Below are 17,029 nucleotides of genomic sequence, written 5' to 3' on the forward strand. Positions count from 1 at the left end.
GCTCCGCATTTGATTTTGTGACTGCCGATGACAACGTCGCAACGTGCGATCTGTGAGTGAGATCATCGAGGACTCTGCCCCAGGAGGGCAGTTATCTGCTTCCAGTGATAGTAAAGATGACGTGGGAGATGATGAGAAGCCGCCAACGACTGCCGACATGTTGCACGCTCTCGGCGTTCTGAGGCGCGCGACAAATGTGAAGCACCATTTCAAAGGCCTCCTAGTGCGACGTTTCCTAGCGAAGATTCAACGCAACAAAGCATACCTCCAGGTGAGCCTGCTGGACGCCTTGCACTTCATCGCTGTTTCGTGGGACCGGGTGACGGAGTCTACAATTCAGAACTGTTTCCGAAAGTGTGGTATTCCCAGCTCACATGTTGAAACATGTGCGGAGCTGGACCAAGAAAACGTACCGATCGAAAATTAGGAGCGGCTTCGGGTAGAATGCTCCGCATTTGATTTTGTGACTGCCGATGACAACGTCGCAATGTGCGATCTGTGAGTGAGATCATCGAGGACTCTGCTGCAGGAGGGCGGTTATCTGCTTCCAGTGATAGTAAAGATGACGTGGGAGATGATGAGAAGCCGCTAACGACTGCCGACATGTTGCATGCTCTCGACGTTCTGAGGCGCGCGACAAATACGCGCGCGTCAGTGAGGACACTTGCACGCGGTTCTACGCGTTTCAGCGAAGTTTGCTGCACGATCTCAAAGCACCCACGACGCAGCGGCCCCGCAGTTTGTCAGTTTCGGATGATACGAATTTCGGTTGGTACGAATGTTTTCTGCGACCCCGAGAGATTCGTATCATCGAGATTCTACTGTATCACGTGTCTTGCCTCACACATGCTGTTTCACTATGTAATTAACGTAGCGAGACAAAGAGATCAAAAGGGAATGCAAGCAAGGCAAGAGTGCTTCTGAATTCCTTGGTGCATTGGAGCGTGGTCGCTTCGATTTTGGGAGAATTACATTAACATAGTGCAAAGCTGCTCTTTAATGCCATCCTATGACATATTTAGACAGTTCAGTACAGTCCATTTAAGAACCATTTAGTGCACTGTATACGGCATAAACAGTTGGTACAAAGTAAAAGCTTAGTACGATTGCAACAAGTATCGATGGAACTATCTATGGTTCTGGACGCTATCGATGACTTACTGATAGTTTTGCATCACTACTACGCGTTCCCTTGATAGTTTTCTTTCTGGCTTCTTCTTGAATGTGAAGACTGATGGCACAGCAAATTCATATACACCCCGTTTTCCATTTGATACGTTTGTGACAAAATCAGTCTCTTTGAAGTGCCGTGAACATGCCTTTGCTGTGACAGCATTTAACTTTTCTCTTGATGGCCAGCAGTCATTTCTGTCTCAGGGAAGCTGTTGAAGGTGACCGTAAGGCGAGCATACCCTCGCACTAAATTATTGCAGAGTGCACCGTCTGAGAGGCACATCTATGGAGGACTACCTGTCAGGTAAACAGTCACATGAAATGCAGTGCAACCAAATGTGACATTTATGTGAGAGATGCTCAAATAACGAAAACTCAGATTCACCGAGCTGAGAAAGACCACATTTTATACCAGTGCGTAACAGTGAGTATCACAGCGGGTTTTATAGCAACAACTGCAATCGTACTAAGCTTTTATCTTGTACCAAAAGTTTCTGCTGTATCAAGTGCACTAACAAGTTCTCAAATGAGCTGTATTAAACTGTATACATTTCTCCTGAGATGGGATAAGAGCATTGTTCCACTACGTTAACGTAATTTTCTTGTCCAACCTATGCAGTGGCGGATCCAGGGGGGGGAGGGCGATCGCCCCCACCCCCCAAAACGTCAGTTTATACATTGAATTTCCCTCTCCCCCCTCCCCACTACGCGCTCTGACAAAAAGGAACCCCCCCGCCCCAAAACCGAGGGTCTGGATCCGCCCCTGAACCTATGTCACCGCACTCAAAGCTTTCGGTGCAATGAGGAATATAAACATCTGAGGTTTTCTTACCTGGATTACATTCCCTTTTGAAACCCGCATCTTATCACATAAAGAAGATATTAAAACAGCGAATGTGAGAAGCATGATATGCAAGCGAACTGTTGTATGACAGTCGTTTGGCGGTTTGTTGTTGACAGTAAGGCCGGGTGGGACGTCTCGTACATGGCGGAATGTCAGTAGGTTCCCGGGAGTGCTAAGAGATGGCACTAGGTTTTCCATGCGGTCAAAGCCGTATATTAAAAAGGGAGTCTGGCCACTGGGAGGACTCACAAGAAGAGTCTTGACTTGTCAATCACAGTTTCGCGCATCTGATTGGTTTGCTTTTTACCAAGGGATTCGCCATGACATCTTACTGCCACCAAAAATGGCGACGAAAACAAACACAGTGAAGCGGGGATTTTGTGACAAAAATTTTCCACAGACTACTCTACCTTTACGCTGCAAATGTACATCGCCATATACGTTTCTCGGAAATCAGGTCCAACTGATTGTCCTCTATCGATATCTAACTGAAAATAATACGTTTTGTCACAAGTATTAGGCCTAGTGAGCACGACGATCGCGGTGAACACAGCGAAATCATAACAAAACTGGTACTTTGCTGTACAGTCTTATATTTAATTATTAGATTTCATTAATATAAATATTCTTGCCTTTTTTATCCTAACTATTCATGTAGATTTGTTTAAATATCGTACCGACGACAGAATGTGTCCCAGCAGGTGGTTGTGCAGGCAGCAGTACAACGACGGAAGCAAACAACAATTCCCGACATGCCTTACACATCCTAGATGGTGCTCAACAAATCTGCATTAAAAATCCACTAGTTTCGCACATTGCGAGAGGTATCCATTTCAATCCTATCCAATCCACTTGCCACCCAAAATGGCGCTGCCCATGTTGGATACAGAGACAACTAATGAGGATAGGTTGATCGATAGTTGAAGATAGGATAGAAGTGCCCCATATTTCAAGACGCCTTTGGTCAGGAAGCTGAAAAAGTGGGTGGAGCTTCAGGTATAGGCATGACCCATTAATGGCCAGACTCCCTTTTAATATACGGCTCTGCATACGGTCTATTGGCGTGGAAAGCCCGAAGTTGCAGATATGCAACATATTATACCTTACTAGTAAAATGTGTTTTCGGGGTGGTTTGCAACTTATTTTGAATTTCTATATGGTTGCAGGCAATAAAACACAAGAGAAAAATTTTTGGCAGCACCAGATACTAGAGCAGGCTATACTGTGTTCACTGAAATTGCAAAGAGGGTATTATGCACCCATTTGAAGCATATCATTTCCTCTCCTTCTCCCAGAACAACAACAGTCAGGTTAGTTGGCTGCAGATCAGCTCATGTGGCTTCATGGTTTAGATGATCGCTTTCCACGCTGAAATTAGGGGTGATGTAGACTTGAATCCCAGCGCCTGCTGTACTGTCTGAAGTGTCCCTGGGTTTTCTGGCAGACTTTTCACGTGAATATCAGCACAGTTGCCCCTGAAGTTAGCCCAGGACGCATACTAAACCCTCTGTGCCCCACTCCTTCCTGCTGTCCTCTCACCATCTATTTAAGTCTGTACGCCGCTCATTGCCACTGTTGCTTTGCGGCAATCACACAGAAATTAAAAAAAGTTTACTGCAGTACTTCTCAACCGTAGCTGACAAGTAGAATTTTGATAACCATATGTGTCATCACAATACAGGTGGTATGGAGGGGCGGGGCACTTACCTGATGAGTATTGTCACTTTCCAATAAAGCTTCCACGTCAATTTTGATGTGATGTACAGGTTAGCACAAAATGTACACATATCCACGAACGGTGATGCATCACAATGTTACTTCCAAAAAATCTTCAGTTGTCATCTACACTGCACTGTGCGAGCACTAGTAGCATCAACATTCCTCTGTCCTTCTTGGTGCACTGAAAAAGATGAGGCACTGTCACACAAGGTAGGCAAAACAGTGCACAGATAAATAGAGTAGTCACTGGGGAATCCCGAACCCTTGTGCCTTGTCTCAGTCCCTAGGATCACGTCATAATGTGCACATTTTTTTACTGACATATTGTTCGAACTGCAAATATTAGCAATGAAGATATTGTCTAGCAGCTTACAATATTGTCAAACACTCTTGCATACTGATATGACACATGCCGCGACACATGACAATATGCTAAACTCAACACATGCAAGGCTATGATTTTGGCGTGCAGTCAGTGCAACAAACTTGAACAGACATTGTAGTAGTTGTTGAGTGAATAACGAAAGAAATTAAATGTGCTTCCTTGATGCCCTGTAGTTGCTGTAGGGTTTGCTGCAGGTGTTGGACGCTGTATGAGTCAACAGGGTGCCTGACCATGTCAAGCCAGATCACATTTTGCAAATGAAAATTAAACACTGAACTGTGTATCCATCCATTGATGCACGTTAAGTACCCACTGTGAGGGTTTAACATAACAGGCAAGGGGGGAGGCAGTAAATCTATGTATTTTTTACTTTCCCCACCACACTCTTCCCATTAAAATAAACTGTTTTCTGTGCACTTTCCCTTTCCACTTGAAAAAGAGCAGTTCTCCATTCGAAACATCGTGCTAATATAATTTATTTCCTGCTAAATGAATTAGATTAAGTATTCCAAAATATCTGTTCTGTCGAGGTTCCTTGGTGGTGCTCCGTGACCATTATTTTTTTTTCTGTACATATGTCCATATATACTGGGTGTTTCTTTTATATTTGTTACAGGATTTTTGTTTAAAAAAAACTGGCTGAGCAAAATAGATGCTGTGTTAGCAGGTGGGCTATACAGCCCGGTGAAAACATCTTGTAGGGCAGTATATGCAACTACTGAATGACAAATTAGCTAAAATTAATTGATTAACTTATTAATTAGATGTTTTCTGGGAAATGCAAGAGAGCAGAATTGGAGCCAGTCATCACTAAAATCCATCGTCCTTATCAAATGCCGTGAGAAGTGAACGTATTTCGAAGTATATGTTGCCAAATTTTTGCAATACAAATGAGCCGAAAACAAATACAGCAATGCTATCCGGTTGTGTCATTGACCATGTGAAGACCATGTTTTTTGTCCTTTTTTCTTATCTCACAGCTTGCCCCCCATTGATAAACTAGAGTCACTAAACTCGACTAAACTTCAATCCTGAGATGACATTGTCATTAACTGCTGATTCACCATGTTGTTGTGAAATATGTTCATATGACCTGGATGATGATTTCGTGCATGCTATTAACCGCACAGGGTATCCAGGAAAAAAACCTTAATCTGTGTGTTTGTCCTCCCTCTTGCACACTTATCTCCTCCAGCAAAAATCATCTATGGATTACAAGGACACAAATATTTTTATTCTTAGTGATTAGTAATATGGCACAAATGATAACCACGTCAGCATGGTGCGAGTTAGACGAAATGTTCACAGTGAAGGCAACAAGAAGTGATGGAAGCTTAGTATTCTCGTGCCCTCTTTTTCTCCCGAAAACAAAATGCCTTAGTATACATCCCAGGTGTCGTACTCCAATTTGAAGAAGCAATCTTAAGGTGAACATCTTTGATATTTTTGTTCAGTGTAGCAGTTTGCGAATCGACGATTATACTCTCAAGGCAGTGCTTTTCGCTAATCAATCAGAAACCTCGTCGAGCCAATGCCGGGTTGTGATATGGTAGCCAGAGAAGTTTGGTTGATCTTATGGTTGAAAACTGCTCATAGATGTTGGTGTAGCATGTATTAGCTCACGTAGACATCTAGCTGATGTCGCATAGCCTCCTAGCAGTGTTGTAAAAATAAATAAGTAAATAAAAGCAGCTGTTGTCTTCCAATTTACAGGAAAAAATGGAAAAGCAGCCTCGTTACTAATCAGGCACATCCAGTCTATGCGTCACACAAAGGTGGCTGTACTTGACACAGCTCTACCTTTCACAGCAATTGTTCAGTCTTGTCACAGAGGCGAGTAATTTATCCAGACCCTCCCCCTACACCCCCCCAAATGTTGAGTGACACCCCCGTAACTTTTGCACCTGTGTACTCCCTACAGAGGGTGCCCTTGCGCTTTCAGCTTCAGACACACATGTCGATAACGACATGTTAGGCTGTAATGACGTAACTAAAATAATGACGCCCCACCCAATTTTTTCCAACACCCCTCCATGCTTGGGATTCTGGATAAACCACTGACAGAGGCTCTCACAAGGAAAAATACCAAAATAACCAATGCGCATTTCAAGTACAGTCGAACCAGACTATATCATACTCGGTTATATCAAATTATTGCCTGTATCGAACATCCCAAACATCCCCTTGAAAATACAGTCGAACCCGCATATATCGAACTCGAAGGGGATCGGCAAATAATTCGATATATCGATAATTCGATATATAAAGCGTTCGTATTTTAACTGACATTCGCGTGTGCCATATTAATTACCATTTAATTGGGATAGTATGAAACAGGAGCTTACCGATTTGCATGAACGAGAGCAGAAACTGCACAAACAAAGCGGGCAACAGGACAGTTAACAACATTTATTTGGGACGGAAGAACTCCGTGAGTTGGGCTTGTCTCTTGTTGCGAGCCATGAAGTCCATTACACTATTTTCGATCTTCTCGAGGCCTCCTAAATGAGAAAGTCCAGCTCCTTCTATTGCCCCGCAGCAGCGACAAATGGTAGCGAAATCCCGAAGCGATCTCTGTGGCTGTGGGCATGACATCGTTGCCGTTAGGACCTCCCAGTGAGCCTTCATCGCCGCTTGGATCGACCATCGACGTCGTCACCAGCAACGTCCGCTATGATGTCCGCATCCGTCATCTCTGCCACAACGTGCACATTGTCGTCGGCGCTTACAAAATCATTTGCCGTCAGATCAGTGGGAACGGCTTCTGGGAACTCTGCGACCTTTCGAAGCTCGTCGTCCAGAGCGTACTCGAAGTCGTCATCGTCGTCTAAGGCATCCGCACACGCCTCATCTGCAACTGCTACGAAACCCGCTTTGCGAAAGCAGTTCGCTACTGTTTCACGCTTGACGTCATTGACGTGGGATGCCGAATGCTTCTGCTACGGAAGACTTCTTTTCTTCATTCACAACACGTCGGATGATGTCGAGCTTGGTCGCGAAGTCCAGGTTGTTCCTTTTCTTAGCGTCCATGGCTGCCTCATTCGTGACAACTTTCAAATGGTGGCGCCTACCAAAGGAATGCTCCGACGCCAGTCGCCACTGCGCACGTCTCGGCCACGTGCTGCGCACGTCCGGCATGGACGATTCCATTGCAGGTCGCGTGCTCGGGGAAGGTAGCATGACCCCGTGATTTCTCACTTCGGAGCGTGCGAAACAAAGCTCCGTGGGGTCACTAACTTCTCCCGTTGGCAGCCTGCCCTCATTTCCAACTCCTTTTCGTGTGGATGGCTTCATCCCTAATCTCCAAGCCGCGCTTTGTCCTTTTCATTCGCGAAAAATGTGTGGAAGTTACTGAGGGCGCGTCATAGGATTCCAGCGGTAGTGTGATATAGCCGATGACAGTGGTGCCGGCTGTTCGATATAGACGTACAGCACGCCTATACATTTACATGCTATTTTCAAGGGGATGTTTCGGATGTTCGATATAGGCAATAATTTGATATAACCGGGTTCGATATAGTCGGGTTCAACTGTAGCATGTAAATGTATAGGCCTGCTGTACGTCTATATCGAACAGCCGTCACTGCTGTCATCAGCTATATCACACTACCGCTAGGATCCTATGATGCGCTCTTAGTAACTTTTGGACATTTTTTGCGATTCAAAAGGTCAAAGCACAGGTTGGAGATTGGGGATGAAGTCATCCTCACCAAAAGCATTTGGAAATGAGGGCAGGCTGGTAACGGGAGTTGTTGTTGACCCCACGCAGCTTTGTTTCACATGCTCTGAAGGGAAAAATCACGGGGTCATGCGTCATGCTACCTTCCCCGAGTACGTGACCTGCAATGGAATCAACCATGCTGGCTGTGCACAGCGCGTATGCGATACATGTGCAGTGGCGAGTGGCGTCAGTGTCGTTTGGTTTTTGCGGGGCACGAATGAGGCAGCCTTGGACGCTAAGAAAAGGAAGAACCTGAACTTCGCGACCAAGCTCGACATCATCTTATGTGTTGAGAATGCAGAAAAGAAGTCTTCAGTAACAGAAGCATTCGGCATCCCACGAAGCACGCTGAGTACGCTTCATCGGAACAAGGAGGATATCAGAATGACAGCAGCAGGACAAGCTCGCAAGGGAGCATGCTGCTTGAGGATGCGGGCATTTGAAAGGATTGAGAAGGTCCTCTATGCGCGGTTCCCGGATATCCGGGGCAGGAACCTTCCATTGGATGGACAAACGCCGATTGAAAAAGCCAGGTGCTTCAACAGGCGGCCTTTCATGACGAAAACTTCAATGGTGATACGGGATTGTTACAGAGATTCAAGGGTCACTATGGGATAGTTGGAAGGACAATTTCAGGCGAAATTGAAGCTGTGAATACCCAGGAAACGGAGAAGTGGCTGTCGGACCAGTGGCCAGAAATTTCCGAGAAGTTCTCACCTGTGGAGATTTTTATCGCGGATGAGACTGCACTCTTTTGGCAAATGCTTATCAACAAGACATTCGACATTTGTGGAAGCACATGTTACTGAGGGAAACTCAGCAGGGGTTCGTGTGACCATCCTTTTAGCAGCGAACATGGACGAGTCTCCCGTGACAATTTTATTTGGATACCTTATGTACGTGGACTATCTGGGCCAATCCGGAAGATGCGCACAGGTCGATGAAATCTGAGGACATAGTGGCATGTCTACAGTCGGCATCAACTGTCAGATCGTTCCAATTAATGGAGGGTAGGTTGAAGTCACCACTAATAATGAGAGTGGAATGGGAAAAGGTTTCCAGAACTTGAATCAATACAAACAACTCTGGGAAAAGAGGTGCTGATGCCAGGGATTGAACCTAGGTCTTCTGATCTCTGGTTAGATATGCTAACTGCTACACCACACCAGCAGAGATCAGATGTCCCAGGTGTGATTCCTGGCAGCAACACCTCTTTTTCCTGAGTTGTTTGAATTCACTAATTTCTGGCCGTTCGAGGCTTACGTGCCGTGCTGCCCCTAATTGTGTGGCTGCCTCTGCCATTTCTCATTGTTTACGTCGTTACAAATTGCCCTGCCTCGTGTACGAATGAGAGAGTGAATGGGAACGATGTAAGACAGAATGGAAATAGAGGGATTAGATGCCATTTGTTTAACCCTCAGACTGAGAAACACAGAAACCTTGGTCAGTGATGCATTGAGTCCTCATAAATTATATAAAAAATTTTATGTTCCAAAATTGGAACGATGAAAGAATATAAAAAATATGAAATTGTGCAAACTTAAAAATGGCACTTTCCTACACAGTGCCACTTGTAATATTTTTTAGCTGTCGATGCAATGCTGACACCTTGGAATTAACTCTAGAAGGTATATTAACAGAAGTACATGTTATGCTTCCAAATTTTTTAAATGTAGCAAAATAAATGACATATCAAAGTTTCAACAGTTTTGGCAAAATGCACTGGTAATGCACCCACAAAGAACTGCTCCAAATGAAAATTTTTGAGTTCTTAGTGCATACTAAGTCCTGCAACTAATCATGTAGCACCAAAAAGATATATTTATCTGTTTATTGTTTTTCTTTCAAGCTATATCCTTAATCATGGGAAGCCTTGTATATATGAAAACTTGTAACCAACATAACTTTGTTGACAACAGCGCTTCATTTGGGTGAGCATGAGTATGCTAAACTGCACTACGTGAAACTCCACCCCACTGCTACATGTACCTCTGTGAAGGATGTAACGACAAGCCAGACAGTTACTCCAGACTTTCCCTCTGGGTATTTCTCTAGTGTAGGCCCTACATTAGAGCAATGAAGTATCTATTTTGTGTCTTGAGCTGACGAGTTAAACAGATCACATTACAAATCTGTCAGGCCCAGTTCAGGTGGGAAAGAGCTATGCAGCCTCAGGCCAGGCTCAGGTCTCGGCATCTGGGTGAAGTCAGGGTCCGGTGTGGCTTTGAGTACTGGCTGGGTCTATAAATCTAAGTATAGGCTGCTACAGCGTTCTAAGGCAGTGTAGCTGAAAACACTCATGGAATGATTCATACGGATAATGTTTTTAATATATCCAAAAGAATATACTCATGCTGGCATCTTCTCACTGCAAAACAGAAAAACAATCTGTAACCAGAAATGAGGTTCAATAAGCCTCCGCCAACACTAACAAGTGCAACTTCTCTTAAGTAACAACTTCGCATGTATTTCCAACTAAATGTCGACTTAGGTTACTTGTCTCGTAAATGCTATCTTCTTCATAACATCTATCACCATTGCACTCACCATCTCTTTTTTTTTTTTTCTCTCTATCATACTTGCCATAAGTAAATCTTCATATATTGACTTGTGATGCCCATCGCGACAAGAGACTGGGCTAGTTGGACCCATAGTTAATGTAAGCACTGAAAATTACAAGGATGTAGAGCAGAGACATGGGAGCGTGTTGTCCTGTGTCTCTGTTCTACGTCCTTGTAAGTTTAAGAACTTACATTAATTTGTAATTCCTGCTATTTGAACCTTTGCTCACTATGTGATAAACCCTGAAGTGCACAGTTTTGACAGTTGCAAATTTCCATCAGGCAAAGTGCAATCATCAATAACCCGCTTTTGCAAACTTTAACGTCGCATCTATGCTGTATCACCAGAAGAAGCTTGCAATCCACAAGTTTCAGGGGAAAGAACAACATTTTGCATTGCAGAATCTGAAAATGTTAATTAAGGTTGTTATTGTTTCTCTCTCGATTACACAGAGAATGTGCAAGGTGATCCTGGCATGGGGCGAAATTAAAAGCAATGTGCCCAAATGCAGAAATAGCTGCAGAATAAAAGCAAGAGATGCCTGGAACTGGCACAAAGGGCTCGTGCTTGCTGTTTGGAACTCAGGTTCGATCATGATACAACCAAGCCTCCACGACAGACACCACACTGGCAACAAGGATGGGATATCAGGTTTATATATTGGTCTACAGCCTGCGTAGTGAACTGAAGCTCTGGAAACAAATAAAATGAAATGGAACAAATAAATGAATTTTATTTACTACCATTATTACTATTTACTTACGTTTTACTACTATTTTACTTTTTACTTTCTTTTACTTTTTTTTACTATTTTACTACTACAGTTAAACTCCTTTATAGCGAACACCTTTTTAACGAAAATACCTTCACTGCAAATTTTTTTTGCTGTCCCCTGAGTTTCGTTGTAAAGGAGTTTGTCTGTATTACTATAGACTCGCATGCAGTGTTTTCTTTTGCTGATGATGACGTTCATATAGACGTTGAAACGTCCAAAACCTTTGTTACTCTTATTATATAATCCAGTATTCTCCTTCTATTAAATAAATGAATGGCAGAGAAACATATTAACTCAAGTGATGAATGAGGAGCATCCTGTAACATAATATTTCACAGATTTGAAACAACAACAACTTTATTTTAATGATGATGATTAGAGATCTTCATCACCGGGGGTAGTACTCTTCACACATTATAAAGTGTGGTTCGAAATGCAAAAGGGCACACAAAGTTCAAGAATATTGAGATTGGTCATATGCGTATTAAAGGGACCATGAAAGGATATTTGACAAGCCAATGATGATTTTTATTTTGTTCCTCTGTACAAAAACATTCACTCAGTGAAATATGAAGTTGAAAATCGTACAAATAGCGAAAATATTCTATATTTACCACAGGCGTGAACTGCAGCTCCTACGGCCCACCTCCAAGGGGAACTGGCCGTGACATCATACACAGAACATGTTGCCGATTCATGCCGATTTGCGAGCAAACTGCGAAATTTTCAAACAAGCTTGCGTACTTCGTCATGAAATATGTTTTAATTTGACTTGGAGACAAGATTGTAACTAACCGTTGACACAGAATCCTACGAGAAATGTAATATAGCCGTTGACTGTCAGCATGGTTACCGGAGCACGTTTTTCTCTTTGAACTTCTTCGTCAGAACATACCTTCGTCAGTGATATTTTACGAGCTGCTGCATACTGAACGATCTATAGACGCTGTGTGTGTCGCATAATCTCTTCCTCCATTGCTGATAATTTGCCTCTCGCCATATTTCGAGTGATTTCGACAGCAGATATACGACGTGGTTGTTGTCCAAACCGAAACCATGCACCCACATGGTCCGGGTGTGTCCTCCTCGTCGTTCACAGTTGGCTGAGAGGATTGGATGGCGATGACGTAAGCCACTTCGAAGGCATATATCCAGCGGTCACGCCCTGCTATTTTTGTCTGATAACTGTGCCCCCGTTGTACTGAATACGGTTAGAAGTCGATGTGTGTACGATAATAAAGGATCATAAGAACGGTTTCCTCCAGAGTGCTCAGAATTCTCGAAAATCATTTCATGGTCCCTTTAAAATAGTGAGCTACAGGATGTTTTACAAAATGTGATATATGCTGTTTGAATTCAAAAATACAAGCTGCTATGGTACAATCATCTCAGAGTGCAAAGCCACATATGGGAAACTGCCAATATTTTGAATGTGAGACTATTCTTCCGACCAGGAGCAATGCTGCATTCAAACCATTGGCAACATCTAAATTAATTTGTGTTTACACGTGCTACTGCTAAGCATATTAATGTACCTCCAGTACTTGTGTCATTTGTCTGGGCAAATGAACCACCGCCTGGGCCACCTACCCAACCACTATAGGGCATATTAGAGTGTACCACGAGCGTTAACTGAAGTCAATCTAAGCGCACACAGTGCACTCACAATATGCTTGTATAGTACCCCTTGTACTGCAAGAAAACCAGAGCTTGAGGACATGTAAAAGACGAACACACGGAAGAAGGCCTTCGTGTGTGTGTTCATCTTTTACATGTCCTCAAGCTCATGGTCTTCTTCCACTAGAAATATTCACCTGCTCTCCACCATCCTGTCAGTTATCTCAATATTACTTGTAGTTATAAACTGCAGGAGTTGTACTGCACAATAAAACATAGCATTTCAATGAACAAACTTGAACACAATTTTAATCTAAAAACCTATTTTTAATGTGAAAAAAAAAATTCATACTATGAAGCAGAGGTTGTAGAAGACATTACTCAGCATTGAACAAAATGCATCACAAGTGTTAGAAGTATAGCAAACAAGTAACATATGCAAGCAAAAATCTTCAGCATAGCAATCATAAAAATTTCAGGTGTCACGAGGAATGTATTTTTCAGAAATCCATCATCGCGTGCACCCTAATACTAGACGAGAAATTTGACGTACTACTGATACTGCCTATGTACGATTGTAAGCAAGGCACCTATGGTTAAGAATAGACTAAAATCAGCAATTTACAAAGCAGTTAAACCTAGTTTATTAAGTTTGCACATGAATTATGTTGCAAACATGCCTATGCCATCATAATGTTATAGTAAATGTTCATTATTCGTGACTTTCCATCTCGAGACAACTATGATCAGGAGCAATGCCACAGTGGTCGACCTGTGGACTAATTTTCCCATCCTGAGGGGTTCTTTAAGATGCACCGAAATCTCAGCAGACAACATTCCATATTTAACGTCCCTCACGAAGAACGGCGTATCTAGGTAATTTTTACCCTGCCACCAAACTGCGGACATTCTTGGCTGGGACCAAACGCACAAACTTGGGAGCCGTGGGCGCACGCACCATCTAGGTCCATTTAGGCCTGTGTTAACCATTCAACAATTGATAACAAATGCAAATTTATCCCACTATTGGATTACGTGACAGCAGTCATTGCCGGTTGGTTGTTATAGGGACCGTGGAAAAGACATGCCATGATGCGGCCTTCAAGGAAAGTATCCTATATGACAGCCAGCCAGCCAGCTCAGTTAGTATGTAAAGTGCCAACATTTTTCATTTCTGTGTTTCAGTGCTCTCCGTACCTTCATTGGCTCTGTTTAGCTTGCCTTCTTTTGTTGACAGGAACGTCATTACCAGTGATGGCCACTAACTACTTCTACAGTACTTTAACTATAACTACTAACTACTTTGCGACTGAGTACTTGAACTAGTAGTTCAACTACTTTTCAGGGAAGTAGTTAAAACTACTTCTTTAACTACTGCAATGTAGTTTAACTACATCTATGACTACTTAACATTGTCCATCAATGCCAATCCCTTGTAGTGTTCTTGGATACCTAAATATGAATCACAAGCAATGATAAACTTTGGCTCAAGCCATTGCTATGATCGTCAAATACAAAGCTTGCGGCGGGATTCTTTCTGTGCCTGCGCGATAAACTAAGTTGGAGAATTATTTCACAGAAAAATAGGCTTCACTAGACAAGCATCAAAAGTGAAGATTTAGTACAAATGCACGACACAATAGACAATTTTACAAAGATGCGCGCGCCACCAAGCGTGCGGCGCAAGGCAGCATGGGAACTTTGAGCGACACTGCTCAGTCGTCTGCTTCAGTTATGGTTTACCCCGGCTGACGTTGCTGCGGCATACACCGGGAATGTTGTTTTTCTTCTACCTCCGCCTCTGTCCGTCTCGCAATGCTCTAAGGTGCTCTAAATGCCCATGAGCCCTTGCGTGCCACAGGTGGCGCTTGCTTTGGTTAAAAGATCAATTGCTCTGCACCTTCGTTCTCATCAAACAAGTAGGTCAAGGCGAAAGTCGGAAGCACAATCGTGCCGTAAAGCTTGCGGCAAAATCGGAAGTAGTTGGCACCTTCAGTCACCTAACTACTGTAGTTAACTACTTAAAATAGTAGTTATTTTAGTAAAAATAGTTAGTAAAAATGTTAGTTAGTAAAAATGTTAGTTAGTTAGTAAAAATGTTAGTAAAAATAGTATTTAACTAGTAGTTGCCACTACATTTATGCAAGTAGTTGATAGCTACTTTTTAACTACAATCAGGTAGTTTAACTAGTAGTTTAACTACATGTAGTTAACTACTGGCCATCACTGGTCATCACACAGTGTCAAATTTTCATGCTTACATTTTGTCGTGCTTTTTGAGTTTCCTATTTTAAATGAGTTAATCTGAGTGTTCATCACTTTCTGTCTGTCATGCTCACAAGCCTTTCAGGCATAGGCAGGTCACTTCTGTATTTTTTTTATTGCAGAACCTCGCAAGAAATCGAATTGAATGGAATTGAAAGAAAAGCTGCATATTGCAGTATGCAAAAACGAGGGGTAATAGTGAGTGACTTTAATGTTGATTTCTTACAAAACACTGCGCCATCATAAGATTTAATTAAGTTGATGTCCTCATATGGTTGCAGTAATATAATATCAATGTGCACAAGAATAACAATGCATTCTATTCTCTATTTGATTTTATGTAGTGTAAGTAATGTATCATTGTTCTCGTCACTAGGTGTTATGACAGATTGATCGCTCGACCAACTGCACATTTTTCGCCTGCTTCAAGCACCGAATGACTGTCAATCAACAGTGATATATTATGCTTAGGGTTCTGCATTTTCGGTTTTAATCGAAAAACATCAAATACAGAGGAACATTCCAGGAACCATAACAGATAAATTGCTACACATCCCGAGCTTAAGATTCCAACATACCCAAGCACGCTTTCCTTTATTACTCTTCTTTTCTTGGTATTTGGGACGTTATTACCGCTGCGCCAATAGAACATGAACCATCATGATCATCATCATCATCTTGGTATTTGCTTTGGTTGGACGACCTGCGACCACACTGAGTGTTCCAGGTAGGGTTGCCACCTTTCGTAGTGAAAAATACCGGCTGAGGGAGAGGGAAAGGGGAAATGCTCACAGGGAAAGAGAAAGGGAAAGTGGGTGAGGGGGATATACGTTTAGTATTTCGGAAAGGTCAGCCTGACCGAAGGTGGGTGAGGTGTGGATGAGGACACACAGAGACAGAGAGATAATACAAGGAAACAAGTTCCTGTGTGTGATGTTAGATATTGCTATAAACAGGCATGAACGGTACACTGGATCGTATTGGAGCAACTGGATTGTTATTTACTCTGAAAAACGCATCGATGCACACAAACCTTTCTTTGCAGGAGGAGATCTCATGATGGTTGTATACGGCCTAAGTTCTATCTGGCTCGACACAACCACCAATAGCTTTGCACAACCACTGATCTTGTCCCCTCTGAACACAAGACTTGATGAATAACAATGATAATAATAATAATGAATAAATAAGAAAACGACTGGTGGCTGCGGAGTTGGGACTTAGCTCCAGATTTATTCAAGCTGTAGTGGAATGTTGAAGCGAAAACCTCGCAAAAGCCCTTGTGAAAAGGTATTGAGCAACAAATACCGGCAAAACGCTGCCGTTATCACCTTCCTACCGGCAACCGGCAGAGCGAGCAAATAACCAGACTTGCCGGTATAATACCGGCCTGGTGGCAACCCTAGTTCCAGGGTCAATCCCTTTGTCCCAGATCGGGTGTGCTGGTCGCAGTCTCATTCTTCTGCCATTGTAGGTGCACCACTGTGTTTGTGAGCTTTTTAGGGACGTGATGTCAAGTACAATCTCGGTCACCGGCCTTCAGTTGTTTAGTGGGGAGGCTACGACAGTGCATACACCTCCAGTTTCCACATAGGGGCAATCCTGTCTTAACGCGGCACTCAAGATGGGAAGAAAAAGGAAGAGGGCCTCGGACTACGTTTGCGAAAATCAAGATTTTGAACTCTCAGGAAAGAAAGGTGTTGTCGCGTGACAGTTGATGTCGGCTGTGTAAGAGGTGTGGCGCGCATATCGGAGCACGTGCAATAGCGGCGCCACGTGAATCTGAAGAATCCTCGTAATGAACAAGGTGAGCAAACGCTTTCCGGTCATTTCTTGCAGCACTTATAGAACTCGAGAACTAAAGAGCACGCAGCAATGTCTGACAAGAACCTCGGCAAGTATGCTTGCATTTATTACAACAAGCTTAAATGAGTTGTGCTTTCGTTGGTTTAGCGAATGCGCCATCAC

At 43.1% G+C, this 17,029-nt stretch overlaps 1 protein-coding gene across 1 annotated transcript in view; it reads right to left on the reverse strand.

The window, feature by feature from the left end:
* LOC135388471 (tyrosine-protein kinase SRK2-like) overlaps positions 1–17,029 on the reverse strand; it is a 509,896-nt gene that overhangs the window by 475,378 nt on the left and 17,489 nt on the right. The window contains exon 2 of the mRNA XM_064618049.1: positions 3,725–3,917. The gene's annotated coding sequence lies outside the window, so the exon portion shown is untranslated. The remainder of the gene's footprint in view (positions 1–3,724; positions 3,918–17,029) is intronic.

Source organism: Ornithodoros turicata, chromosome 3 (genome assembly GCF_037126465.1).
Source record: "Ornithodoros turicata isolate Travis chromosome 3, ASM3712646v1, whole genome shotgun sequence".
In the NCBI taxonomy this organism is placed as follows: domain Eukaryota; kingdom Metazoa; phylum Arthropoda; class Arachnida; order Ixodida; family Argasidae; genus Ornithodoros; species Ornithodoros turicata.